A 24567-nucleotide genomic window follows, 5' to 3' on the forward strand; every position below is an offset into this window, starting at 1 on the left:
TTCCTGATTACCTGATTATCACTTCAAATGTGCTACTCATAGTAATTCCACCTATATTGTCTCAGTTAAGTGCTATCACTTGGCCTCTGCCACCTTGAGACCCCATCATCCCAGCTGAATTCAGAGATCCTGTTTTGATGGCACCACTTCTTACTGTCATTCTTGGCCTGCAGGGAAAAGCTACTGTAGAGATTTTTAAAGACAACGGTCCTCCTTTCATCAATGTACTTCTCAAGGCCTTCATAAGAGAAATGTCTTCCAGACATATATAGGTAGGTGAGCCAGTCTTATAAGATAAATGTAACCCCTCATTCAAATATCTATAAGCCTTTCCATAGTGTCCTCTATAGGATATCAAAAGAATTCTAGCAACTCAACTTCATTTTAGTCAACTAACCAAGCCCAAAGTTGGAACTACTTACCAGCCATGCAAAGTACACTGAATGAGAATCTCTGCTTAGTGAACAAAACTCAATATATTCAAATTGACCCAACATTACATTCTCCCACCCTGATCCAATACCTTTTCAATCCACTTCCATACATATTCCCAGATTTCATTATATATGAATATAAATCATATAAATTATTTTGGTGTGTATAGCAGTTCTTTTTCATATCATAATTTTCCTCTATCCCCAGAAGCATGCCAGAATCTGAGTCTTGCCATGGATCTAGAAAGAAGGAAGCAGAAGTGGTGAGGTATCTTTAAGGAGGAGATTTGCATTATCTGGCAAATTAAGTTCCTCAGGCTAAGACAGTTAAGTTCTTCAGTCAAGGGGAGACTAATTTTCCCAGACTTGGGACAAAAGGTGCTTCTACTGGCAGGTGAGGCTCAATAAAATGTAAAGATTCAAGTTCCTCTACATCGTCAAAACCAGCCCATGTATCTCCATCCCAATATTCATGGCCCTACTCCTTCTCAGTCAATGCATTAATTCTAATATAAGAAACCCTGAGAGATTAGATTTAATTGTAATTCGGCTACTCTGCACATTAGACTTTGATCTTCAGAAATTTTGTAGGAAATATGGATTTTTCTTAGAGCATTCGTAGAAGCTTTCTAATCCATTACCCAAACTTTGATTTGGGAATTTAAAACCCTGAGCTCATTTTCATTCTCCACGGTTTCTAACACACTTAGAACCAACCAGCCAACCATTATATTTATTTTTATTAGAAGTATTCTATAGCATCAACTACTTGGTGACTCAAAGCCTTTTTTTCTATAGTCATTTGATTATAAGTGAAACCACAGGTGATAATTTAGGAAACCATTTTACCACAACATGTCATGGACTGTAGGTGTCCCCTCTGCTATTGGCAGCAAGAACATTAATGTCTTTAAATCTAATAAGACCAGAGAATCAATTATAAATTATCATCTTTGGCGCGCCTGGGTGGTTCAGTCAGTGAAGCGTCCGACTTCGGCTCAGGTCATGATCTTGCAGTTTGTGAGTTCGAGTTCTGCAACGGGCTCTGTGCTGACAGCTCAGAGACTATAGCCTGCTTCAGATTCTGTGTCTTCCTCTCTCTGCCCCTCCCCTGCTCATGCTCTGCCTCTCAAAAATAAATAAATAAATGTTAAAAAAAAATTAAAAAAAAAATAATCATCTTTAATGGTCTGTTTTCTCGGAACCAATTCTGATACCAATAATTGTAGTAATCAGTATTCAATCATGAAAGTAGAACATATATGACTCATTTGGAATAAGAGATTTATTATAGGAATAAGATTCTATGCAATTGTTGAAACTGAGGACACAAGTTGCAGGATTAGAGAAAGAGACTTTTGGAAGCACTGATGGGAATAGGCAAATTGGAGTTCTCTGAGAAATCCAGATCTGGTATATCCAGCTCCTAAAATGGGACCACAAGGATAGATGGTAGAAGAGAGAATGGAAGCCTTTTGATTTTGTATTTGTTGTCAGTCTGGAATCTCTATTGTTCAGGAATGGCATTTGTAATGGAGTTCTTAATAGGTACAAGGGACTTGAGGTCACATTTGCAAAACTGTCATTATTAGTGACAATGAAGACCTCTAGCTCATAATGGCTCCTGCTTCCCTTCCACCTTCCAAATATCACAAAAATTTCTCTTTGGGCCAACTTTAACTTATAACCATATGGAAAAAGGAATTCTGGGAAATATAGTTTCAGCTTAGCCAAGTTGACAGTATAAAAATACCACAGCATATTTTCCATATTTAAATCCTATTAGACTTAAATCATGTGCCATTGGTATTAAATCATGGGCCTGTTGGCTTTTAAGTTACATGCCAACTCTGACTAAAGAAAAATGGTATGGATTATGAGTTTTTTTGGTTGCAAGCCACAAATATTGGCTCTGGCTAACTTGTGCAAAAAGAGAAAGAAAACCTTATTGGAATAATATTATTGGGAAACTCACTATTTTAATGGGAACGCTAGAGAAGATGGTTTGAAATTTAAAAAATATTTTTAAAAATAAAAAGAAAGCAGGAAAGCAGCAGGTAACTCTCTACTGTCTCATGTAGCTTTCTTGTCTGAGAGGAATGTACAGTTTTGCTTTTTTTTTTTTTTTTTTTTTTGGCATGGGGATGGGGGTTGTTGCTCTTGATTTTGTTTTCTTGTTTTTTAAATCCCAAATAGCTCTGCTCAAGATTCTAACTCCTTGGAAAGAATGTTTTTGTCTAATTAGGCTTAGGTCACATGTTCACTTCTTGGTACTACTGAGAGTATAAGATATGGCAAAAGTATCCTGCCACAGCCTTCAGGAAGCTCTTCATACTTCATAACTAAATTGTTTTATACAGTTTATGGTTTTACCCACCTTGTGCAAAATGGTGGCAAGGTAACTCCTCATAAGGAAATAGGACTGATGCTAAGAAGGAGGAATAGTTATGGATCAACCAAAAGCTTCTAATGAATACTTCCTAATAATGGCTTTGAGGCAATGTGCAGAACGAGCAAAAAATTGCATATGATCTATCAGCACTGGCTTTCACAGTTGCAAGAAAGAATACTAATAGCAAGATGGCTGAACATTTTGCCAACAACCCTTGGTTTTGATACAGCCTCTTCAATTCACAAGACAGCTGAAAGAAGGTTATGATTACTGAATAGAGAATGTTCAAACACTTCCTCTGCCAGACTTTGAAGGCCTGTCATAATCTAGATCCAGGTTTATTTTCATTATTTCAATCTTACATTCCACCTGTGGCACATCAGCCCATGGTGGAGAAAGCGATCCTTCAGAGTTGGGCAAAACTGGATTTGAACACCATCTTCACCTGTGACAGCTGTGTGGACTTTAATATTTTCTTAAAATTTTTGACATCCGGTGTCCTCAGCTATCCACTTGATAGTGTCAGTGACAGAATTAAGTGGAAAATCAAGCTAACAAACACAGTGTCAGAGTCAACACGGCGCTTAGTGCACAGGGAACATTCCATATACACTCTTTCTGCCTTTGCTCCCATAGTACCCCTTTCTTAAAAATCTTCTGTTACTTTTACCTAATTGAATCATGCACTCAAAATACAGCTCAAATGTTATCCTTTTCTTGAAATTTTCCAAACAACATAAAGTTTTCAACCTCCATATAGCTTCTTATATGTTATATAGTATTTATCTATAACTTATAGATAAACACCATATAACTTCACATATAAGTGCAACATTAGGCACTTCATTATCTCTTTATTTTTAAGTTGTTATTAATTAATTATTTTATGCATTATAGCATCTCCATGCTGAGTCATTATAATTATGAATATCCAAAACCTTCTTAACACTCAACATGTGAATGTTTTTCCTATTTGCTATTTACTATTTGCCAGGTTCTGGCTTGGAAATTGGTAGCACAAAAATAAATAAGGCACTATTGGTGCTTACTAGACACTCACAGCCTAATGGGGGAGATGACGAGGCAAATAGTCAAAATCAAGAAATATTCAAGAATCTACAAAAGAAGAAAAAAAATACTGTTGGAAAAACTGTAAATAATTTACTATGACTGGAAGGTAGAGTGAGAAAGGGAAACAGCAAGATAAGAGATTAGAGAGGCCAACCAAGGAGCCATCATAAAAGGCCTTCTATATCACCCAAAAGGTTAAGACTTTATCTTAAACTCAGTGAAGAAACACTGAGGAAACTCAGCCAGAAAGAGTTATAATACGTATCCACAAAAACAACAAGAAGAATAACCATAGTAATAGCAGCAACCAAATACTGAGCACCATTTAATGCAAGCACTGTACAAGATAGATAACTTATTTAATTCTCAAGACAATGCTCTGATGTAGGTATTATAGTCCCAATTTACCAATGAGGAAATTGAGGCTTAGAAAGGTTAAACAGCTTGCCCAAAGTTACAGTTAGTAAGTATTGGAACGGGTTATAAATCCAGGTCTGTCTCATTCAAGAACCCACAATCTTAACCACAATGTTAAGATTTATGTTTTAGAAAGATCACTTTGGCAGCAGTGTAGAGAATTGATTGAAGGAGGCCAAACCTAGAGGCAAAGACTCCATTTATGACTACTGCACAAATACAGCTTTAAAAGGTTAAAACCCCATTTCCAGAGATAGTAGCACAGATAGAGAGAAAGAGATGAATTTAATAAATGTGAAGGAGATTTCATAGGCAAGAGTTAGTAACTGGCCAGATATGGGGATGAGAAAGAAAAATCAAAGGTAATAACCAAGTAACTGAGTTAATGTTGTATCATCAATATACACTGTTTGGGATAGAGAAATTGAAAGATAGTGAAATAAGTCTGAGGTGGGGCAAATGCAAGATGGTAAAAATCAGTGTTGAGATTGTGGCACTTAGAGAAAATTCATATCAAAGTAGGTATCTAGGAAGAGATCTGACAGGCCTCAGAACATAAGTTGTGGATGCAGCCGTGGAGCTAGAAAAAAATGAACTCAGGGAGAATCTATAGAGTAAATAAGATAATAAAATGAAGATATAAAACATTCGAAACATTAATATTTGAATGTATTTTGGGTACAAGATGAAAGTTTAGCAAAGACTGAGAAGGAACTTCCACAGGATTATGAATATAACCAGAATAGATTTTTAAAGTGGGAGTTGCAAATAATTTGAAAAGTTGTAAATAATGGTGAAAGCCACGGAAAATAACTTTTCAATTCTTCATGGAAGAGTTACAGGTGATTTCATATTATTCTTTATAAGTTACTTAAGTATATTTTTAAAAATACAATTTTTTCAATCATAGAATGAAGCATTTCTCATAAAAGTTAGCAACAAGATCACTAGTGTTCATGCAAGAGAAGATTCATTGAAGTGCATTGAAGACACAAAGACACATGGCAATTGATGGAGGAAAGGAAGAGAACAAAAGCACAGTTATTTTTTAAACTAAATAGAAAGAAGAAAGAGAGAGACAGGGTAAGAGATGGTCAAGAGTATCTAAAATGTACAAAGAGTGAATTTTGTGTTTAAGATGAGAAACACTTGAACATACTTATATTGTTAAAGAATAAAAGGCTGGCAGATAGAAAAAACAAATCTGGATCGCTCTGCTTGCCAGCCAAGAGAGAGCAATCTCACTCAAGAGATGCATTCGAATGAGACTTCCCTAACTGAAAACAGAAGGTAGAAGGGGGAGTCGGTTCTGTATTAGGAGGAATTCTAAGAATGAGAAGAACATTGTCAAGCATCCCTTGGGTTTGGTCATGCTCTGTTATATGTTACGAAAATATGGGCATGACAGAAAGGCTCTATCAAGGTCAGAACCAAGTAGGGACACTCTCCCCCGAGCATACTTGGAATTGGCAACTTTTCCTTTAACACTATGCTGAGGAGCCAGATTTACTAGATATGAAGAGGTAGAAGACAGCAGAAAAAGAAGCTGACTAACGGAGCCAGGTTCCTGGCCAGAAGCTTTTTAGTGGATTGGACAAGAAGTTGAGAAATTTTCCGCTTGATAGCCTCTATTCTTTCTGTGAAGTAAGAAATTAGACCCTTCATTGGAAGGAAGGAAAATGTAAAGATAATGTCTGATAAGATTAGGATAACAAATACATTCCAGTTTGCCTGGGAATTGCCTGGCTTTTTACTAACAATCAATGTCCTCGAACCCTCTAGTCTAGTCTTAGGTAAAGTAGGACACTAGTCATCCCAGATGAGATTGTCATCAGTTATAGTTGTTGAAGAGAATGAAGAAATAATTAGAAGATAAAATAATAATAAATAATGATAAATAATTAGAATCTAACTAAGGCTGGAGATCAATGATTTATAATCATTCCAATGTATTTAATCCTGTGATTTAGCAATTTCCTGTGCTCAGGTCTGTTTCAATGCATCCCAAATGGTGGAATAGAAAGGCAAATATTTTTAAGAGCTTTAAACACCAAATATCCTTGTTGTTCTAACTTCTGTACTTCCTGAAGACGAGGTAGGACGAGCTGGGGCAGTCAGAGGGAATGAAAGGAGATTCAGAAATTCTGGTGTTCTGTCTTGCCTAAAGGGAAAGGTTCTCATGGGACACTCTGATGCCATGCTGGCCCTAGAATTTCAATTTATGTTTTCCAAAATGATAAATCACTTATTTCTTCCTCCCATAGGAAGCAAAGCCAGATGAGACCAGTTTTAAAGACTCAAATACTATTGTGTTATTGCCAACAGAGTAGATAAAGAAAGAAAAATAAATCTTTCTCTGTCTTTAAATCAGAAGTAGAGAACAGAAGGACATTTTAGCAGAGAGGCCTAACATTTCAAGATATATGACTGCATCTCTGACTCAAAACTGCTCGAGGTCATCAGGCATGGTTTTAAAACCTAGCTGTGTGTCTGAACCACCCATGGAGCTTCTTAAACAATTACAGGTGCCCAGGTGTACCTCAGACTTCCTGCAGAATCTCCGGGGCCTAGGCCTTGACATCAATGCTTGCAGTGGGCTTCCTTGGAGTGGTTCTGATAGACCACCAGCATCAGCGTCAAGAGATCTAGGGCAAGATCCAGAACAACATGCAACACTTGGAAGCTGCAATGGGAGCTCTACGAAAGTTTCTGTCCCTAGAGATGGCCCACTCATAAAAGAAAAATAAATTAGAACCATCCTCGAAACTCACTGGAAATAGATTTCTTTCTCCCTAATCCTTTTTTTTTTTTTACAATGGGTTTTCATTTTCTCATACATAACTGATCAACACTATTTTTAGTTTTGCTCTTTCAGTGGCAAGGAATGGAGACTAATTTAATCTGCCTCAAGAAGATGAGAGTTTATTTTAGGAATATATGTAGACTAGGCCTGGAACTAGACAACACTGAGGAACTAAATCTAAAGCAGCTCTAGGGACCAACTATATAAGATTGCTCTCTAGGGGCAGAGAGACAAAGAGCTATGTGACATAAAATGTACCTCCCTAGAAACAGAGCTTTTGAACTCGGTAGTTTTCATTAGAAGGGGATGTGGGTAGTGGGGTGCAGCGTGCATTTCTAGTACAGATATCTATGCTGTTTTTGTAAAATATTTTTTTACAGTAGAAAACTGAATCATGTTTCCATCTATGTCTTTATAAATACTTGAAGACTGAGTTTGTTTTTATTTTTATTTTTTTCCTAAATGTGCGTCAGATTCACTTTATCCCACATGCATCACTCCTGCTGGGACAATGAGAGCTCTTTTTACAAAATCTTTAAAAATTTCCCATTCAAGAGAATATACTTAAGCAAATCAAACTTACTGGAATGTCTGAGACATATGCCCAGGTAGATTGTAAAGTACTTGAAGTCAGATTCCTCCCCTACTTCCCCTAAACACATAACTATATGACTAGCACAGCCAGACCAGACAACCTCTTAGGATTTTAGAAATGATAAAGGAAAGCCATAGACACTAACTCACCCACTGTAATGGTGAAGGATGACTATAAAACAAGTCTTTTGCCTCCATAATGGCTTCCTACTCCAAATTACCCATAGAATGAAAATTGATTTGAGTAAGACTCCAAACTTATAGGGCTTCAAACTAATCATATAATAATTTTAGATTTGAGGGCAAAGAGATTTTAATAAAATATTATTTGATCCAAATTCTCTGAAATACAACTAAAAACATTGATTTGTTTGCCTTGTTAAATGGCTGAAAAATTACAAGCTCAAGTAATTTTGTACTATCTACAGATTAATATACAGATTACCTTTTTGGCTTGTTCTTTAGGCAGTTCCCCTTACACCGTTGTTGCTTGAATCTGTTTACTCCCCTAGTTCTTTATCCTAATATCTTCTCAGAAAGCCAAAATATTCTGCCAAATTCAACCTAAAGTCATGTCTTCAACAAATTATTATTGGGTCTATGAATGAGGTAATAATGCTGAATATGGTCTGTGCTCTCCAGGTACTAGCTGTTGATTTGTTGGGAAAACAAACACATAAACAGGGAGCTACATTATAATGTGAAATGTACAATGCTGGGTATTGTAACAGCACTGTAGAGGGGACACTTGCCCCAACGTGCAGAGGTCAGAGAAAGCTTCCAGAGGTATGTGACACAGAACTGAATCACAAGACTTTTTTCTGCTTGGTCCCTAACCTGTGTTAACAGCCTTGTGTCTTTATCGCCATCAGCAAATCCTGGTAAATACATCTTTTTTTTTTTCAATATATGAAATTTATTGTCAAATTGGTTTCCATACAACACCCAGTGCTCATCCCAACAGGTGCCCTCTTCAATACCCATCACCTACCCTCACCTCCCTCCCACCCCCCATCAACCCTCAGTTCTCAGTTTTTAAGAGTCTCATGCTTTGGCTGTCTCCCACTCTAACCTCTTTTTGTTTTTTTCCTTCCCCTCCCCCATGGGTTTCTGTTAAGTTTCTCAGGATCCACATAAGAGTGAAAACATATGGTATCTGTCTTTCTCTGTATGGCTTATTTCATTTAGCATCACACTCTCCAGTTCCATCCACGTTGCTACAAAGGGCCGTATTTCGTTCTTTCTCATTGCCACATAGTACTCCATTGTGTATATAAACCACAATTTCTTTATCCATTCATCAGTTGATGGACATTTAGGCTCTTTCCATAATTTGGCTATTGTTGACAGTGCTGCTATAAACATTGGGGTACAAGTGCCCCTATGCATCAATACTCCTGTATCCCTTGGGTAAATTCCTAGCAGTGCTATTGCTGGGTCATAGGGTAGGTCTATTTTTAATTTTTGAGGAACCTCCACACTGCTTTCCAGAGTGGCTGCACCAATTTGCATTCCCACCAACAGTGCAAGAGGGTTCCCGTTTCTCCACATCCTCTCCAGCATCTATAGTCTCCTGATTTGTTCATTTTGGCCACTCTGACTGGCGTGAGGTGATATCTGAGTGTGGTTTTGATTTGTATTTCCCTGATGAGGAGCGACGTTGAGCATCTTTTCATGTGCCTGTTGGCCATCTGGATGTCTTCTTTAGAGAAGTGTCTATTCATGTTTTCTGCCCATTTCTTCACTGGGTTATTTGTTTTTTGGGTGTGGAGTTTGGTGAGCTCTTTATAGATTTTGGATACTAGCCCTTTGTCCGATATGTCATTTGCGAATATCTTTTCCCATTCCGTTGGTTGCCTTTTAGTTTTGTTGGTTGTTTCCTTTGCTGTGCAGAAGCTTTTTATCTTCATAAGGTCCCAGTAATTCATTTTTGCTTTTAATTCCCTTGCCTTTGGGGATGTGTGGAGTAAGAGATTGCTACGGCTGAGGTCAGAGAGGTCTTTTCCTGCTTTCTCCTCTAAGGTTTTGATGGTTTCCTGTCTCACATTCAGGTCCTTTATCCATTTTGAATTTATTTTTGTGAATGGTGTGAGAAAGTGGTCTAGGTTCAACCTTCTGCATGTTGCTGTCCAGTTCTCCCAGCACCATTTGTTAAAGAGACTGTCTTTTTTCCATTGGATGTTCCTTCCTGCTTTGTCAAAGATTAGTTGGCCATATGTTTGTGGGTCTAGTTCTGGGGTTTCTATTCTATTCCATTGGTCTATGTGTCTGTTTTTGTGCCACCTGGTAAATACATCTTGATTCCATAAACTTCTATAAACTACAATTATTTCTTACCTAGCCTACTACAATAGCCTCCTGCCTATTTTTCCCAATTGCATTTTTAATTTCTACATATTTAGTTTCCACATGGCATCCAGAGTAATCAATAAAATCATGCTACATGTTTGTTGAATTCTTTCATGACTTCCCATCACATTTCAGATAGCAACCAAATGTCTTCCTGCAGCTGAAAAATCTCATAGATTAATTTGGGCCTGCATGTGTCTTTCCAGTCTTCTTTCCATTTTCCTTCCTCACTACCCTCCAGTCCCACTGACTTTCTTTCAGTCTCTCAAACAAAAGTTCTATATCCCTTCAGGGGATATGCCATTTGCCCTGTTTGAGACACTCTTTCTCCTCTCAGTCTCTTTTTTCCTCAGGCTACTTTTCAATTTTCAGGTCTGAAGGTAAATCCCTCCCCTTCAGAGATTTCTGATTATCTAAAGTAGACTTCCCTTGTATTCTGCCTCCAACCTTTGTTTATATCTTCATAGCACCTATTACCACTTGAAACAGTATATTCATAGCTTGTTTATTACTTGCTGTCTGTCTCCTCACCAGGTTGTAATTTGCTCCATAAATGCACAGACCAAATCTATTTCATTCACCATTGTACTCCTAGAATATGGCATTAGAACTAGGCATTCATTAAGTTTTTGCTGCATGAGTAAATGAGTAAATTCATGCACTTTTGATTCAGCAAACCATTGACCACTCACTATTTTTTAGTTGACTTCACTCATGCTCCCACCTCTCTCATGAATACCCTCCACCCAGACACTGCTTCTGCTGATTGTTGGGGACCAATTCAGAATTCCACTTCCTTCATGAAATCTTCCCTAATTTCGCCAACACCACTCATCACTCTTTTCTATGAACTGTGCATAGGATTTCTGCTTCTTTTGTGCCTGATTGCATCATAAATTTTTGTGTACTTGTCTATTTCCCTTACTAGATCATAAGTCCATTAAAGCCAGGAACAATGTCTCTGTCACTTTGAATCGACCATAGCACCAGTTTATCTTTACCAGCAGTGACAACTCTGTAATGGTGATAAGTAGGTCAACTAATAAAATAATTTTGGGATAAGTTAAAAAGAGAGACCTTTCTGGAAGTAGAATTTAAAGATGGAACTTAAGGGGCGCCTGGGTGGCGCAGTCAGTTAAGCGTCCAACATCAGCCAGGTCACGATCTCGTGGTCCGTGAGTTCGAGCCCCGCGTCGGGCTCTGGGCTGATGGCTCAGAGCCTGGAGCTTGTTTCCGATTCTGTGTCTCCCTCTCTCTCTGCCCCTCTCCCATTCATGCTCTGTCTCTCTCTGTCCCAAAAATAAATAAACGTTGAAAAAAAAAATTTAAAAATAAATAAATAAATAAATAAATAAAGATGGAACTTAATATGGCTCCAGAATCATTTATTATAGGTCTTAGGTGAGCTTTTGTCACTTCTTATGTTTTGTATTCACTCTTAATATTGGTATCTCGATCACACTGTGTCCTTTTTCAGTGAAACTGTCAAAACCCATCTGGCTGGTCAGCAAAATGTTGGTGCTGCTGTGACACCCTGTCAACAATGACACTCTCCATACCTGCCATATAAAAAATAAAATAAAATAAAATTAGTGTGTTATACAAAAAAGAGAATCGCGTCAAGAGTAATATGAAGGAGTTGTTACAAAGAAGACTTTCTGTAGTATCTGGGAACAGCCCAAGATAGATAATATTCTATAAATTCCTATGACCAGTTCCACATAATTTGTTTTCGTATAAACACTGAACTCAAACCCAGGTTTCGATAACTAGAGACGCTAAGATATATTAGCTTTAGCTTTAAAAGAAACCTCAAAAAAGGATTTCAATTAAAGAGTAATATGGTATGTACACGTTTTCAATATAATTCATCTACCACCTACCTTACATATTAAAATCCAATTTATACAATTTAGATTTCATGAAATAATAATGCTAGCCACAGTTATTTGTAGCACAATGAACATTGTTGAAAGTCTAAAACATGACAGTGACCTTTATATTAGTCTGTATTACTACCCAGAAAAGGCAATTTTATTTCATAGCCTATTGAATATAGGAGCCATTTTCAGATGCATCTAGTTTAAGTGGTAAAATTACAGAAAATTACACATACAGTATGATAGCTTTTTTCCTACTCTAAGGAAAGCACCTAAATGCCTTCAAATTCTGTAAAATCATTGCTCTTTTAGAATCAGTGGTTCCAAAATTATCAGACACTGTCAAATTTTGCAACCATATGTGCTTAGTTTATGGTTAATATATCTTTATTGATGACCATTGATTTAACATAGATTATTAGGACTATTACACTGGACCTAAGCAAACCTCAGACAATAGCATCCAGCATCATTCTGTTGAGACAAGAGGGGAAAAGGACGGTAGGAAGTGGAGGAAAACACGCCCCATGAGATCATCAGCAAGGAAATGCCTGGAGGAAGACCAGGCCTTAACCACTGTCAGTTCCTAGACACTTATGGGTCTTTCACCTCTAAATTTATCTAAAGTCTCTAATTTTATTAATGTATACTAGTTACATACGTTCCTTGATGGTTCTCTAGAATTGTGATTTGTATGTTTGACAGATAGCTCATAATTCTAATACTGAGAGTTTGAACAAATCTCCCTGTCACTCCTTTTCACTTTTGTGATCGGATGAACGCTGGTCTTCTTTCTCATTCATCAGCATTTGACTTTTCAGACTGGAGTTCAATATTTCTATTCCATCATTTTTCAGAGTTTAGAAATCTCCTTAGTCATTTAAATTGCCCTTCCTGGGAGCTTTCTAGCTGTTTTAGGGTGTTACTATTCTTTTTAACTCTGTCAAAGCCAGGTCATCCCTGCTTTTTGAGATCTAAGATTTTTAATATCCCAGCATTTAAAGATTTATGCATTTTCTAACAGATGCAGAAATCAATGGGAAATCTCATGAGATCTTGGAAACTATAAATTAAAAGTAACCCAAGGCTCACACTGTAGATAGCTAGGCAGCTAATATCTACCTGGTGGGCTAGTCTTATCTCAGTGTATCAGAACACCTGTCTATATAAAAAAGTCTTTTCTAACTTGTTGTATACTGTGCTATTTCCTATGTTAAAACTACTCCTTAACATGCTAAATTTACCTATCCAGGGAAGGAAGTATATTAGTACATTGTGATCTGATTTAAAAATAAAATATTCTTCAGTCCTGAGAGATTAGTGTGCCAAACAGGTAGAATTTAATGGAATAAGGGTGTCAAAAAGTGGCTGAGTTTAAAGAAATATATGCAAAAGTAGGCCTGGGTAGGGTTTCTCGGGAGCCAAAGTATAATTATGTGTAAGCATCCAGAAAACAGGTCCTCAGAGATAGGGACCTGAAAAGAGGGGTAAAGGTAATAGTAGCAGATGCAAGTAGGTTTAAAATTAGTCCCAAATAAAACATTGCAGCTATCTTAACTCAAATGGCACAGTCGTATAAGAGACAAATTGAGTCTATAATATAATGCACTAAGTGGCTGCATAAATATAAACAATTATTTTAATCTTGATCGTTAACCCTTACAAACTGATAACACATGAAAAAATACTGGCAAAGTAGATCTTCAGTTAAAAAGACATAGAAATTCATTCTCTTTTTAAAGGTCATTCTTTATTTTTTAAAATTTACATCCAAATTAGTTAGCATCTAGTGCAACAATGATTTCAGGAGTAGATTCCTTAATGCCCCTTACCCATTGAGCCCATCCCCCCTCCCAGAACCCCTCCAGTAACCCTCAGTTTGTTCTCCATATTTATGAGTCTCTTCTGTTTTGTCCCCCAAATGTCTATCAATGGATGAATGGATAAAGAAAATGTGGTATATATAATGGAGTATCACTCGGCAATCAAAAAGAATGAAATCTTGCCATTTGCAAAGACGTGGATGGAACTGGAGGGTATTGTGCTAAGTGAAATCAGTCAGTCAGAGACAGACAAAAATCATAGGACTTCACTCATATGAGGACTTTAAGAGACAAAACAGATGAACATAAGGGAAGGGAAACAAAAATAATATAGAATTCATTCTTAATAAAAAAAATCTGTGCAAATAATCAAACTCACTATTAAACAAAGATATACAAATTAAAATAAGAATAGAAGATATTTCTAACCAACAAAATGGCAAGAATTAGAAAACATTATCCTAAAGACAGTAGCAATACACCTGGTAGGAATATAAATCGGCACAAACTTTCTGGGAAATACTTTGACAATATGTATCAAGGTCCTCAATAATATCATAGTGTTTCAGAAATATCTTCTTTGGAAATAATCAAAGATGCAATAAAGGACATATTACCAGCATTACTTGTAGCAAGAGAAACTAAGAAATAGATCGATATTATTATACAGATGCATAGAAGCATATCCACAGGGTTAGATAAATTCAGGTTGAAATATAAAAGAATATTATATAACTACTAGACATTGTTTTTAAAAATACGTAACTATGGGGGGTACCTGGGTGACTCAGTCAGTTAAGCGTCCGACTTTGGCTCAGGTCATGATCTCATGGTTTGTGAGTTCAAGCCCTGAGTTGGGCTCTGTGCTGACAGCTCAGAACCTGGAGCCTGCTTCAGATTCTGTGTCTCCCTCTCTCTCTGCCTCTCCCCCACTCACACTCTGTCTCTCTCTCCTTCAAAACTAAATAAACATTTTTGTAAAAAATGTAACTATGGGGAAAATAGCTGTGACTCTTAAGAAGAAAAGTGTGGAAGAGAACATTAAATCTTATGTGAGATTTTCTCTGAGTAATGGAATTGTACTTGATTTTTTACTTTCCCTTTTATACTTTTCTGTATTTTCTACAGAATGATGTACTCCTTATCTATTCTGAGGGAAGAGAGAGTCACATTTGTAAAACAAATGAAACTCCAAAGGAGAACTTCTTAGGCCTTGCTAGTAATAGTAAAATGCTTCCAAGAAAGTAGAATCCAGATAGGAACTGAAGTCTGGACACATTAGGATAGTGTCAATTGCTAACTTTTCTCCATAGTCTTAAAGTAATTTGAAAGACAAGTGCTTGCATTATTACCTTACAATTTTTAATCTTGAAATTATGGATTCTAAAAGACAGTGTCCCTCTTACAGAACAAAACTTAAAGACTATTAACCAGAATTGATCGAATATTAAATGATTTACCTGTATTAATTTTTCTTCACAACCTTATTTCTGCAGATGAAGAAACTGAGTGCCAAAGAGACTAAAGGACACATGGTTGCCAGTAAATAATAAATAACACACAGTTGTCAAGCAACAGAAACAATATTGGAACCCAGGAAGCTAGACATCAGAGCAGATGCTTTTTTTTTTCAATTTATTTATTTAAATTCATGTTATTTAACATGGGTAGTATATTGGTTACAGGAGTAGAACCCAGTGCAGAACACATGCTTTATCCATTAAACTATTACACCTCTCTGATGGTATTGTGCTTCTTAAAGTTTCTAATTGACTAAATCCATTAGTTGCAATGGGCAGTGATTTATTGCTGACCTACTTACTTCTCTGTGACTGTATTCACCAGGGTTACAGCTTATCTGGTTCCAGGCCCCTGAGACAATCATTTGTGCCCATATCATTTGCATGAGAAGTTTACAAATGAAGGAGTGGGATGGGGGTGGTGTTAAAAGAGGGACCAAAAAAGAATACTTAATTTCATAAAATAGTTTTAGGTTATTGCACCAATCAGTTCTTTCATTGAGTTTGCAGACATAGAAGGACTATTGGCTTCTGCAAAAGTCCATATAACACACCCAACACGAGATTGCTTTCCCCTTATCACTTGCTCTATGGGCAAGAGTCTAAAATTCAGGGTGTAACTAAAATTTTAATGAAACACGTATTCCTTGTGTAGCTTCAATGTTATGGTTGGTTTAAAATTATTAAATTCTGAAACTGTCTGATTTACTTTGTCTTCCAACTGGACAAAAAACTTTTTCCTATAACTAGGAATCTGCCATTTAATAGCTTTATAAAAATTCGAGTTGTCAACAAATTCTCCATCAAAAGCTCTCCTCAACCATCCTATTGCACTTTTAAATAAATCAGAAAAGCATTCTACTTCAAATGAGAAGCAGATTGAATATGCAATAAATTCCTTCTTTTATGACAATTTTCCCTGGAGCTATGTTTATCAATACCACTGAGATGCTGCAAACTTTTGTTGTAAGATCAAAAAATAGAAGAGTTGATACAATGACCATAGAAAGCTTTGTTCTCCTTTGTTTGAACTTAACAGAGAGAATGTTGTCATATTTTAAAATTAAAATAAAGGAGATAGGACAACTGGCTAGTCAATTATTTAAGAAAAAATAATAAACCAAGTCTTTTCCTCAGGCCTTCAAGAAAGAAGAAGAAGAAGAAGAAGAAGAAGAAGAAGAAGAAGAAGAAGAAAAAGAAAAAAAAACAATCATATAAAACTTTAGCTGGATTACAGATATAAATTGAAAAAATAAAACCATAAATAATAGAGAAAACATGGTCACATTATTTTATAATCTGGAGACATGGAAGGCTGTCCCTAAGTTCAATATAAACCAGAAACTATAAAGGAAAAGACTGGTATGTTTTATTGCAAACAAATAAAATTTCTTATCAAAACAAAGTCAAAAACAAAGAAAAATGAGGGAAAATATCTTCCAGACCTGTGAACTACATTGAATTATGTCAATTTTTTAAGACCATTTAACAGTAGAGTGGAAAGAAGCAGGATAGGTGAAAGAGACTTCCACATTTTACCAAATAACCTTCTAAAACAGGATGTTTGCCACAAACATGTATTTTTCTTAAAATTCAAAAGTAAAGAGAGAGTGAAAGAGCTAAAAGAAGAGTGAAGGAAAAGAAAATTTTAAATACACCATATTTTCCGTACATATCAAAATTGCCATAGTCTAATATCTTCCACCATTGAATAACTAAAAGAGGCCACAATGATTTCCAGGTGCAAACACATCTGAATTCAATCAACCAGAATGACATTTTGGTACTCTTGACATTCAGAAGTCATATGCATCTTGCTTTTTAGAATTTGAAACCAAGTACCAACCATTTTTACTCCACCTGCTGGTCAGAGTATATGTCATAGAGATGCATTGGCATAAATTATTGCAATTAGGATTTATATTGATTAAATGAGCTTCTTTCAGTTTGTAAACTATACTTTTCCTTCATGACAATGTGTTTTGTTTTTCACTCTGCTAGAAATTGTTCTCATATCATACTTATCAGAAAAACAACGGGATTCTAAAGGATGCCCACTCTCACCGCTGCTGTTTAACATAGTGCTGGAAGTTCTAGCATCAGCAATCAGACAACAAAAGGAAATCAAAGGCATCCAAATTGGCAAAGATGAAGTCAAGCTTTCGCTTTTTGCAGATGACATGATATTATACATGGAAAATCCGATAGACTCCACCAAAAGTCTGCTAGAACTGATACAGGAATTCAGCAAAGTTGCAGGCTACAAAATCAATGTACAGAAATCAGTTGCATTCTTATACACTAACAATGAAGCAACAGAAAGACAAATAAAGAAACTGATCCCATTCACAATTGCACCAAGAAGCATAAAATACCTAGGAATAAATCTAACCAAAGATGTAAAGGATCTGTATGCTGAAAACTATAGAAAGCTTCTGAAGGAAATTGAAGAAGATTTAAAGAAATGGAAAGACATTCCCTGCTCATGGATTGGAAAAATAAATATTGTCAAAATGTCAATACTACCCAAAGCTATCTACACATTCAATGCAATCCCAATCAAAATTGCACCAGCATTCTTCTCGAAACTAGAACAAGCAATCCTAAAATTCATATGGAACCACAAAAGGCCCCGAATAGCCAAAGGAATTTTGAAGAAGAAGACCAAAGCAGGAGGCATCACAATCCCAGACTTTAGCCTCTACTACAAAGCTGTCATCATCAAGACAGCATGGTATTGGCACCAAAACAGACACATAGACCAATGGAATAGAATAGAAACCCCAGAACTAGACCCACAAACGTATGGCCAACTCATCTTTGACAAAGCAGGAAAGAACATCCAATGGAAAAAAGACAGCCTCTTTAACAAATGGTGCTGGGAGAACTGGACAGCAACATGCAGAAGGTTGAAACTAGACCACTTTCTCACACCATTCACAAAAATAAACTCAAAATGGATAAAGGACCTAAATGTGAGACAGGACACCATCAAAACCTTAGAGGAGAAAGCAGGAAAAGACCTCTCTGACCTCAGCCGTAGCAATCTCTTACTCGACACATCCCCAAAGGCAAGGGAATTAAAATGTAATCAGCATTGAAGAGGGCAACATACCTGCCAAGATCAAATTTCCCAATGACCTCCAAAATTCATAGTCACAGATCATAGTCCAAGCTTTGTAAACAGTGTGTATCAGCTACAGTCCGTGTCATGAGGAAGAATAAAGAGATCAACTAGGTACAAAAATCTGGTTTTTTTGTTTTAATATTCTTTTCCTTGTCCACTTACTCTTCGTACTTGTCTTGCAAATGCACAGTATCGTGCTTATTTTTTTTTAATGTCTATTTATTATTTTTGAGGGACAGAGAGAGAAAAAGTGAGAGAGAACACACACCCTCGTGAACAGGGGAGGGGCAGAGAGAGAGGGAGACAGAGGATCAAAGTAGGCTCCTTCCACCCTGACAGCAGGGAGCCCAATGCCGGACCCTAACTCTGGAAACAGGAGATCATGACGTGTCGTGAGCCGAAGTCAGTGGCTTAGCTGACTGAGCCACCCAGGTGCCTCCCCCCACAGTATTGGTTTTAAAAATAACAAAAGAGGAACACATGGCTTTACAAATTTTTATAGTTCGTGAATTTATATTGACTCTTGCAAAAGTACAAAACTCAATTTGTATTTTTGAAGCATAAGTAATGCATTATATTAATTTTTAATTTTTTTGATTACATTTATTTATTTTTGAGAGACAGAGCACTAGTCGGGGAGGGGCAGAGAGTCAGGGAGACAGAATCCGAGGCAGGCTCCAGGCTTTGAGCTGTCCACACAGAGCCCGATGCTGGGCTTGAACTCACAAACCATGAGATCATGACCTGAGTCGAAGTCAGATGCTTAACTGACTAAGCCACCCAAGCATCCCTATATTAATTTTTTAAATATGATTCTATGAAACCAATATTATCTTAATCCAGGATTAAATATGGAACAAGATTTATTTCCTCTAGGGTTAATTTTCCACTCTACTAAGAGACACTTCTTATTTTATTTTAGTTTGTTTTGTTTTATTTTTTTTTAATTTACATCCAAATTAGTTAGCATATAGTGCAACAATGATTTCAGAGGTAGATTCTTTAATGTCTCGTACCCATTTAGCCCATTCCCCTCCCACAACCCCTCCAGTAATCTTCTGTTTGTTCTCCATATTTAGGAGTCTCTTATGGTTTGTCTCCCTCCCTGTTTTTATATTATTTTTGGTTCCCTTCCCTTGTGTTCATCTGTTCTGTGTCTTAAAGTCATCATATGAGTGAAGTCATATGATAGAGACATTTCTTGAACAAGATACATATAAGATGAATTAAGGAAAAAAAGTCAGAAGATTGGTTTAGCCATGTACATGAAACAATCTTAAATGGCTAATTTTATAACACTGTTGCTGCATCATCAAATTCTGGTTATATTGAAACAAAATTCCCAGCTAAAGGGATTAAGTATTTAAAATATATTCTAATGACGAGTATCCAGGATCTATAATTCTTTTCTTGGAAGAATGATAAAGATTGTCTTTTGGAAAAGCTCCTTATCACATGTTTTAGAAACATCTGAATTCAATTTACATCTAAAGAGTAGACCTCTCTATTCAGTAGATCATATTATCAAAACAAATTTTCATCCATTGAAAGATATTGATATATTATTCCCACTAATACCCAAATGGAAGGTAAAACTCTTCCTTTCGAACAAGAACATTTAGATTAAGAGCTGAAAAAACCCATCCACTAATATGGCAGCTGATCAAATGCATGATTTTTATTGGAATCTTTTCCCCACTCTGTTGGAAAGTGTCTAACGTTGTAGCAGATATTTCCTTTGAACTCTTGCCCAGAACTGGATTGCTAATATATATATTAGCGATGTATATACATAGGCACCACTGACTTTCAGTATTTTTGCTTGAAGACTATACAACATGTTGAGAATTTTTTTTCTAAAAAAAACTTCTTGACTTACACCAGGATGTGTTGCATCTTACTTGTAAAAGTGTTGACACCATACCAAAGCTACCAATGATGAAAATTCTCTGACCCTGGGGAAAGCAATCCGTCCAATCACATATTTGAACTGAGTAGTTAAACATGCCAAGGCTCTTTTGTCTGTTTATGCTTAGAGCCACAAATTTAGAATAAGAAACTACCCAGCTTCGATTATTCAATAATAATTTATTAATAGTTGAAAATAATACCAAGAACCTTGGTACAGATGAATAGAACTAATTCCTCTCCTTGAGGAGCTCCTATTATACAATCCACCCCAGTCTCACCTTCCTTAGGTGTCCTGGTGTGGATCCATGAGGGGAAAGAGAGAAAGCTAGTTGGGAGATGCCTTCGTTCCTAAAGTTATCCTCAAATTTGATGTTTCTCTAGATGAATTCACCTCAGTTTTCCAAATTAATGCCTTTCAGTCTAAAAATAGACATTCACCCTCCTTTCAAATTGTCCACATTAATCCCTTTAACTGAATAATGGCTAACTGTACCTGCAGGATACCCTCTCTAAAATAGAACACATTTGATTCTCAGACTGAGGTAGGTTTGTGACAAGTACATGTGAATTTGCTCTGAGAAGTTACTGGTGGTGGTTTTTCAAAGTGCAATCCTAGCAGTGTGTTGAAGGAAAAAAAAAATCTTTTTTGTCGATGATTCAGAGGAGTTCTCAAACTACATGTTCCTATATTTTAGGTGAGAAGAAACCCACAATTTATTAATTATCAGGTGCTTATTATGGATTATTTCACATAATCCTCAAAACAGTCTTATGTGTTGGTGTCTTTAGTCCAGTTTTGCAGAAAATAGAAAGTTAAAGAGGCAAATAGCTTGCCTGAGGAATTCTAGGATTCAGACATAGGTCTGTATTGCTAAAAAGTATGTTTTACTGCTATTATATCACAAGGCCTGAACATGAAACAACAGGTATAAATGCATGTATCTTGAAACCATTTCCTTTAAGGTGATAAAGCACAGATAATGAAGACCACTCTGAACAAAAAAAAAAACCTCTGAGCTTATTTACTCACCAGAAAGGGACGAGAGTGCACACAGGAGTGAAGAAATTCTTTAAGTTGGTCATTTAAGGAGAACATATCATGGTGGATGAGGAATTCATGGACTCCTTGTTCAGTTAAGTTCATTGTTCAGTTATCCAGAACTCTGGATAAGACAGAATGAGTCCATAAATCTGTGCTGTGGGTTAAAAAATTTCTATTGTATGTGGTCAGGAAAAGGTCTTCAATAAGAAAAAAAGTTTCTGCAAATGGAGAACTCAAAGTTTATGGTCATTTACCAGCTTCAGGTGATTATAACCAGTTATGGTGAAAAGTAGTATTCAGGTTTTTGGTTGTTGTTTGTTTGATTTTTAAGGACGTTAAAGATTTTTTTAATATGTCCATGAGGGAATTAGCAAGGTGGCAAATCTGGTTCAAAGGAGAAACACTTGTATTTATAGCCACTAAAAGAAAGAAGGCTAGGATAAAATTGCTAAATTATGTGCAAAACTGGTTAATGTCCTCTAGGGCAATACTGTGAACTTTATCTTGTAAACTCTGTTACATAAAAAGAAAATACATTTGCATATCTACTAGACAAAATTTATTTGCATCATTATTTATTGTAGCATTTGCATCATTATGTTTTCTGTGAGTTAACAGCTAAATATATAGAAACACCCCAATCAACAGTAAACAGTAAGTCAGACAAACCTACATTATCCTGAAGAATTAGAAAATTCTTAGGTGGACATATAAGGTAATGCCTCAGTAAAACATTGAAAAATATGTACTTATCTTTTTGTCTCTTTCCAAATTTGGGTATTTTTTCCTCAATACTCCTCCTTTGTATTAAAAAATGATCACCGATGAATTATTTGGATCACAGAAATGCTGAACGCATGTTTTTGGCTTGCTGTCTGGACACAAGATTTACAATATTTGTTAACTTGTATAAGCCTCCTTATATTATGGCCAAGAAATGCAGAATTAAATGGTAACTAGCAACTACTAGAATCAGGCAATTATCTTCTATCTGGAGATTTTATAAAGAACCTAGGATGGTTTTCACAATGATCTCCACCATCCAGAGGTGTTTTGTTTTTTTTATTTGTTTGTTTGTTTTTTGAGTAACTTAGCCTTTATAAAGCCGAAAACAAACAAACAAGCAAACAAAAACCTAAAGCAGTAGAGGATTACCTTACACCAATGGCAAGATATGGACTGGAAGGTTAAATGAGAAGGTATCAGGTTAGGATTTCAACATATGAATTTTAAGGGGACACAGTATTTAAACCATATCAGACCACCTGTTGAGTCACAAAACAGGTATCAGTACATTTGAAAGGATTAAAATCAAATAGAAGATATTATCTGATAACAACAGAATTAATTTAGAAATGAAAAATAAGATAAATAAGTATTTGGAAATCACACCATGCACTTATAAATAACTCATCAATAAAAGAAATCCCAAAGGAAATTAGAAAATATTTTAAACTGAGTGATAATGAAAACATAGCATATCAAAATTTGTGATACACAGTTAAATGAATGTCTACAGGAGTGATTAGGTTTAATATCTTATACAAAGAGTTAAGGTCTAAAATCAGTGATATAAGTTTCTACCTTAAGGAACTAGGAAAAGTAAAGTGAACCTGAGGTAAGCAGAAAAAAAACAAAAAACAGTAAAAATAGGAATGGATGTCGACTAAGTAAAAAACAATCTGAAAGAGATAACTGATAAAGAAAAATTTGTTATTTTAAAGGATTCATAAAAATTGGTAAATCTTGATTAAACTGATCCAAAAAAAGACTGATAATTACCAGTCTCGGGAATAAAAAGAAGCTATCACTACAGATTTGATGGACATGAGAATAATATTCAGACAATACAGTGAACAACTTCATGCCACTAAACTCAACAAAAGAGATAGATGGAAAAACTCCTTTTCCCAAGAAACAACTTGATCAGAATATTGACAAGATAGGAAGTTAGAAAAACATGAGTAGTATTGAATCTATTAATGAAATTGAATACATATTTCAAAACATTGCCACAAATGACTGAACTAGTGAATTCTATTAAATATGTACAATGGAAAAAAAACACTAATCAAACAGAAAACTCTTCCCAGAAATAGAGGAGAGTACTATCCACTAAATTTATGTTTAGAATAAAAAAAAAAGACACTAATTAAACAGAAAACTCTTTCTAGAAGAAGAGAGCACTATCCACCAAGTTTATGAAATCAACATTGCCGTGTTGAAAAAAAAATCAAATAAGGTCATCACAAGGAAAGGAAAATATAGACCAATATCCCTCATGAATACAGGTGCAAAAAATCCTTAACAACATACTAATATATCTCAGAGATACTGCAAGTTTGGTTCTAAACCGCCACAATAGAACAAATATTGCAATAAAGCAACTCAAATTAACTTTTTGGTTCCCCAGTACATATAAAAGTTATGTTTACAGTATACTATAGTCTATTAAGCATTCAATAGCATTATCTTAAAAAAGTGTACATACCTATTAAAAAATATTTTATTGCTAAAAAATGCTGACCATAGGGGCGCCTGGGTGGCTCAGTCGGTTAGGCGGCCGACTTCGGCTCAGGTCATGATCTCGCGGTCCGTGAGTTCGAGCCCCGCGTTGGGCTCTGTGCTGACAGCTCAGAGCCTGGAGCCTGTTTCAGATTCTGTGTCTCCCTCTCTCTGACCCTCCCCCGTTCATGCTCTGTCTCTCTCTGTCTCAAAAATAAATAAATGTTAAAAAAAAATTTTTTTTTAAAATGCTGACCATCATATGAGCTTTCAGCAAGTCATAATCTTTTTTGCTGGTGGAGGGTCTTGCCTCCAAGTTGATGGCTGCTGACTGATCAGAGTGCTGGTTGCTGATGGCTAGAGTGGGTGTGGCAATTTCTTTTTATTTTTTATTTTTTGGCAATTTCTTAAAATAAGACAATAAAGTTTGCCACATAGATTGACTTTTCCTTTCATGAACGATTTCTCTGCAGCCTATCATGCTGTTTGATAGCATTTTACCCACAGTAGAACTTCTTTCAAAATTGGAGTCGATATTCTCAAACCTTGCCACTGCTTTATCAACTACGCCTATGTAATATTTTAAATCCTTTGTTGTCATTTCAACAATCTTTGTAGCATGTTTACCAGGAATAGTTTCCATCTTAAGAAACCACTTTCTTTGCTCATCCATAAGAAGCAACTCCTCATCTGTTCAAG

The 24567-nt window shown here is 36.0% G+C and overlaps 1 long non-coding RNA gene across 1 annotated transcript; it reads right to left on the reverse strand.

Annotated features, from left to right (window-relative positions):
* Window positions 1–11441: 11441 nt before the first annotated feature.
* Window positions 11442–23903, reverse strand: LOC125156451 (uncharacterized). The gene is made up of 3 exons (XR_007148615.1): window positions 23855–23903; window positions 21352–22238; window positions 11442–11619 (listed from the first exon to the last, which is right to left on the reverse strand). It is a non-coding gene; the product is annotated as an uncharacterized LOC125156451 (long non-coding RNA).
* Between the last annotated feature and the right edge of the window lie 664 nt (window positions 23904–24567).

The sequence above is a fragment of the Prionailurus viverrinus genome, chromosome F2, assembly GCF_022837055.1.
Source record: "Prionailurus viverrinus isolate Anna chromosome F2, UM_Priviv_1.0, whole genome shotgun sequence".
Classification (NCBI taxonomy): Eukaryota; Metazoa; Chordata; class Mammalia; order Carnivora; family Felidae; genus Prionailurus; species Prionailurus viverrinus.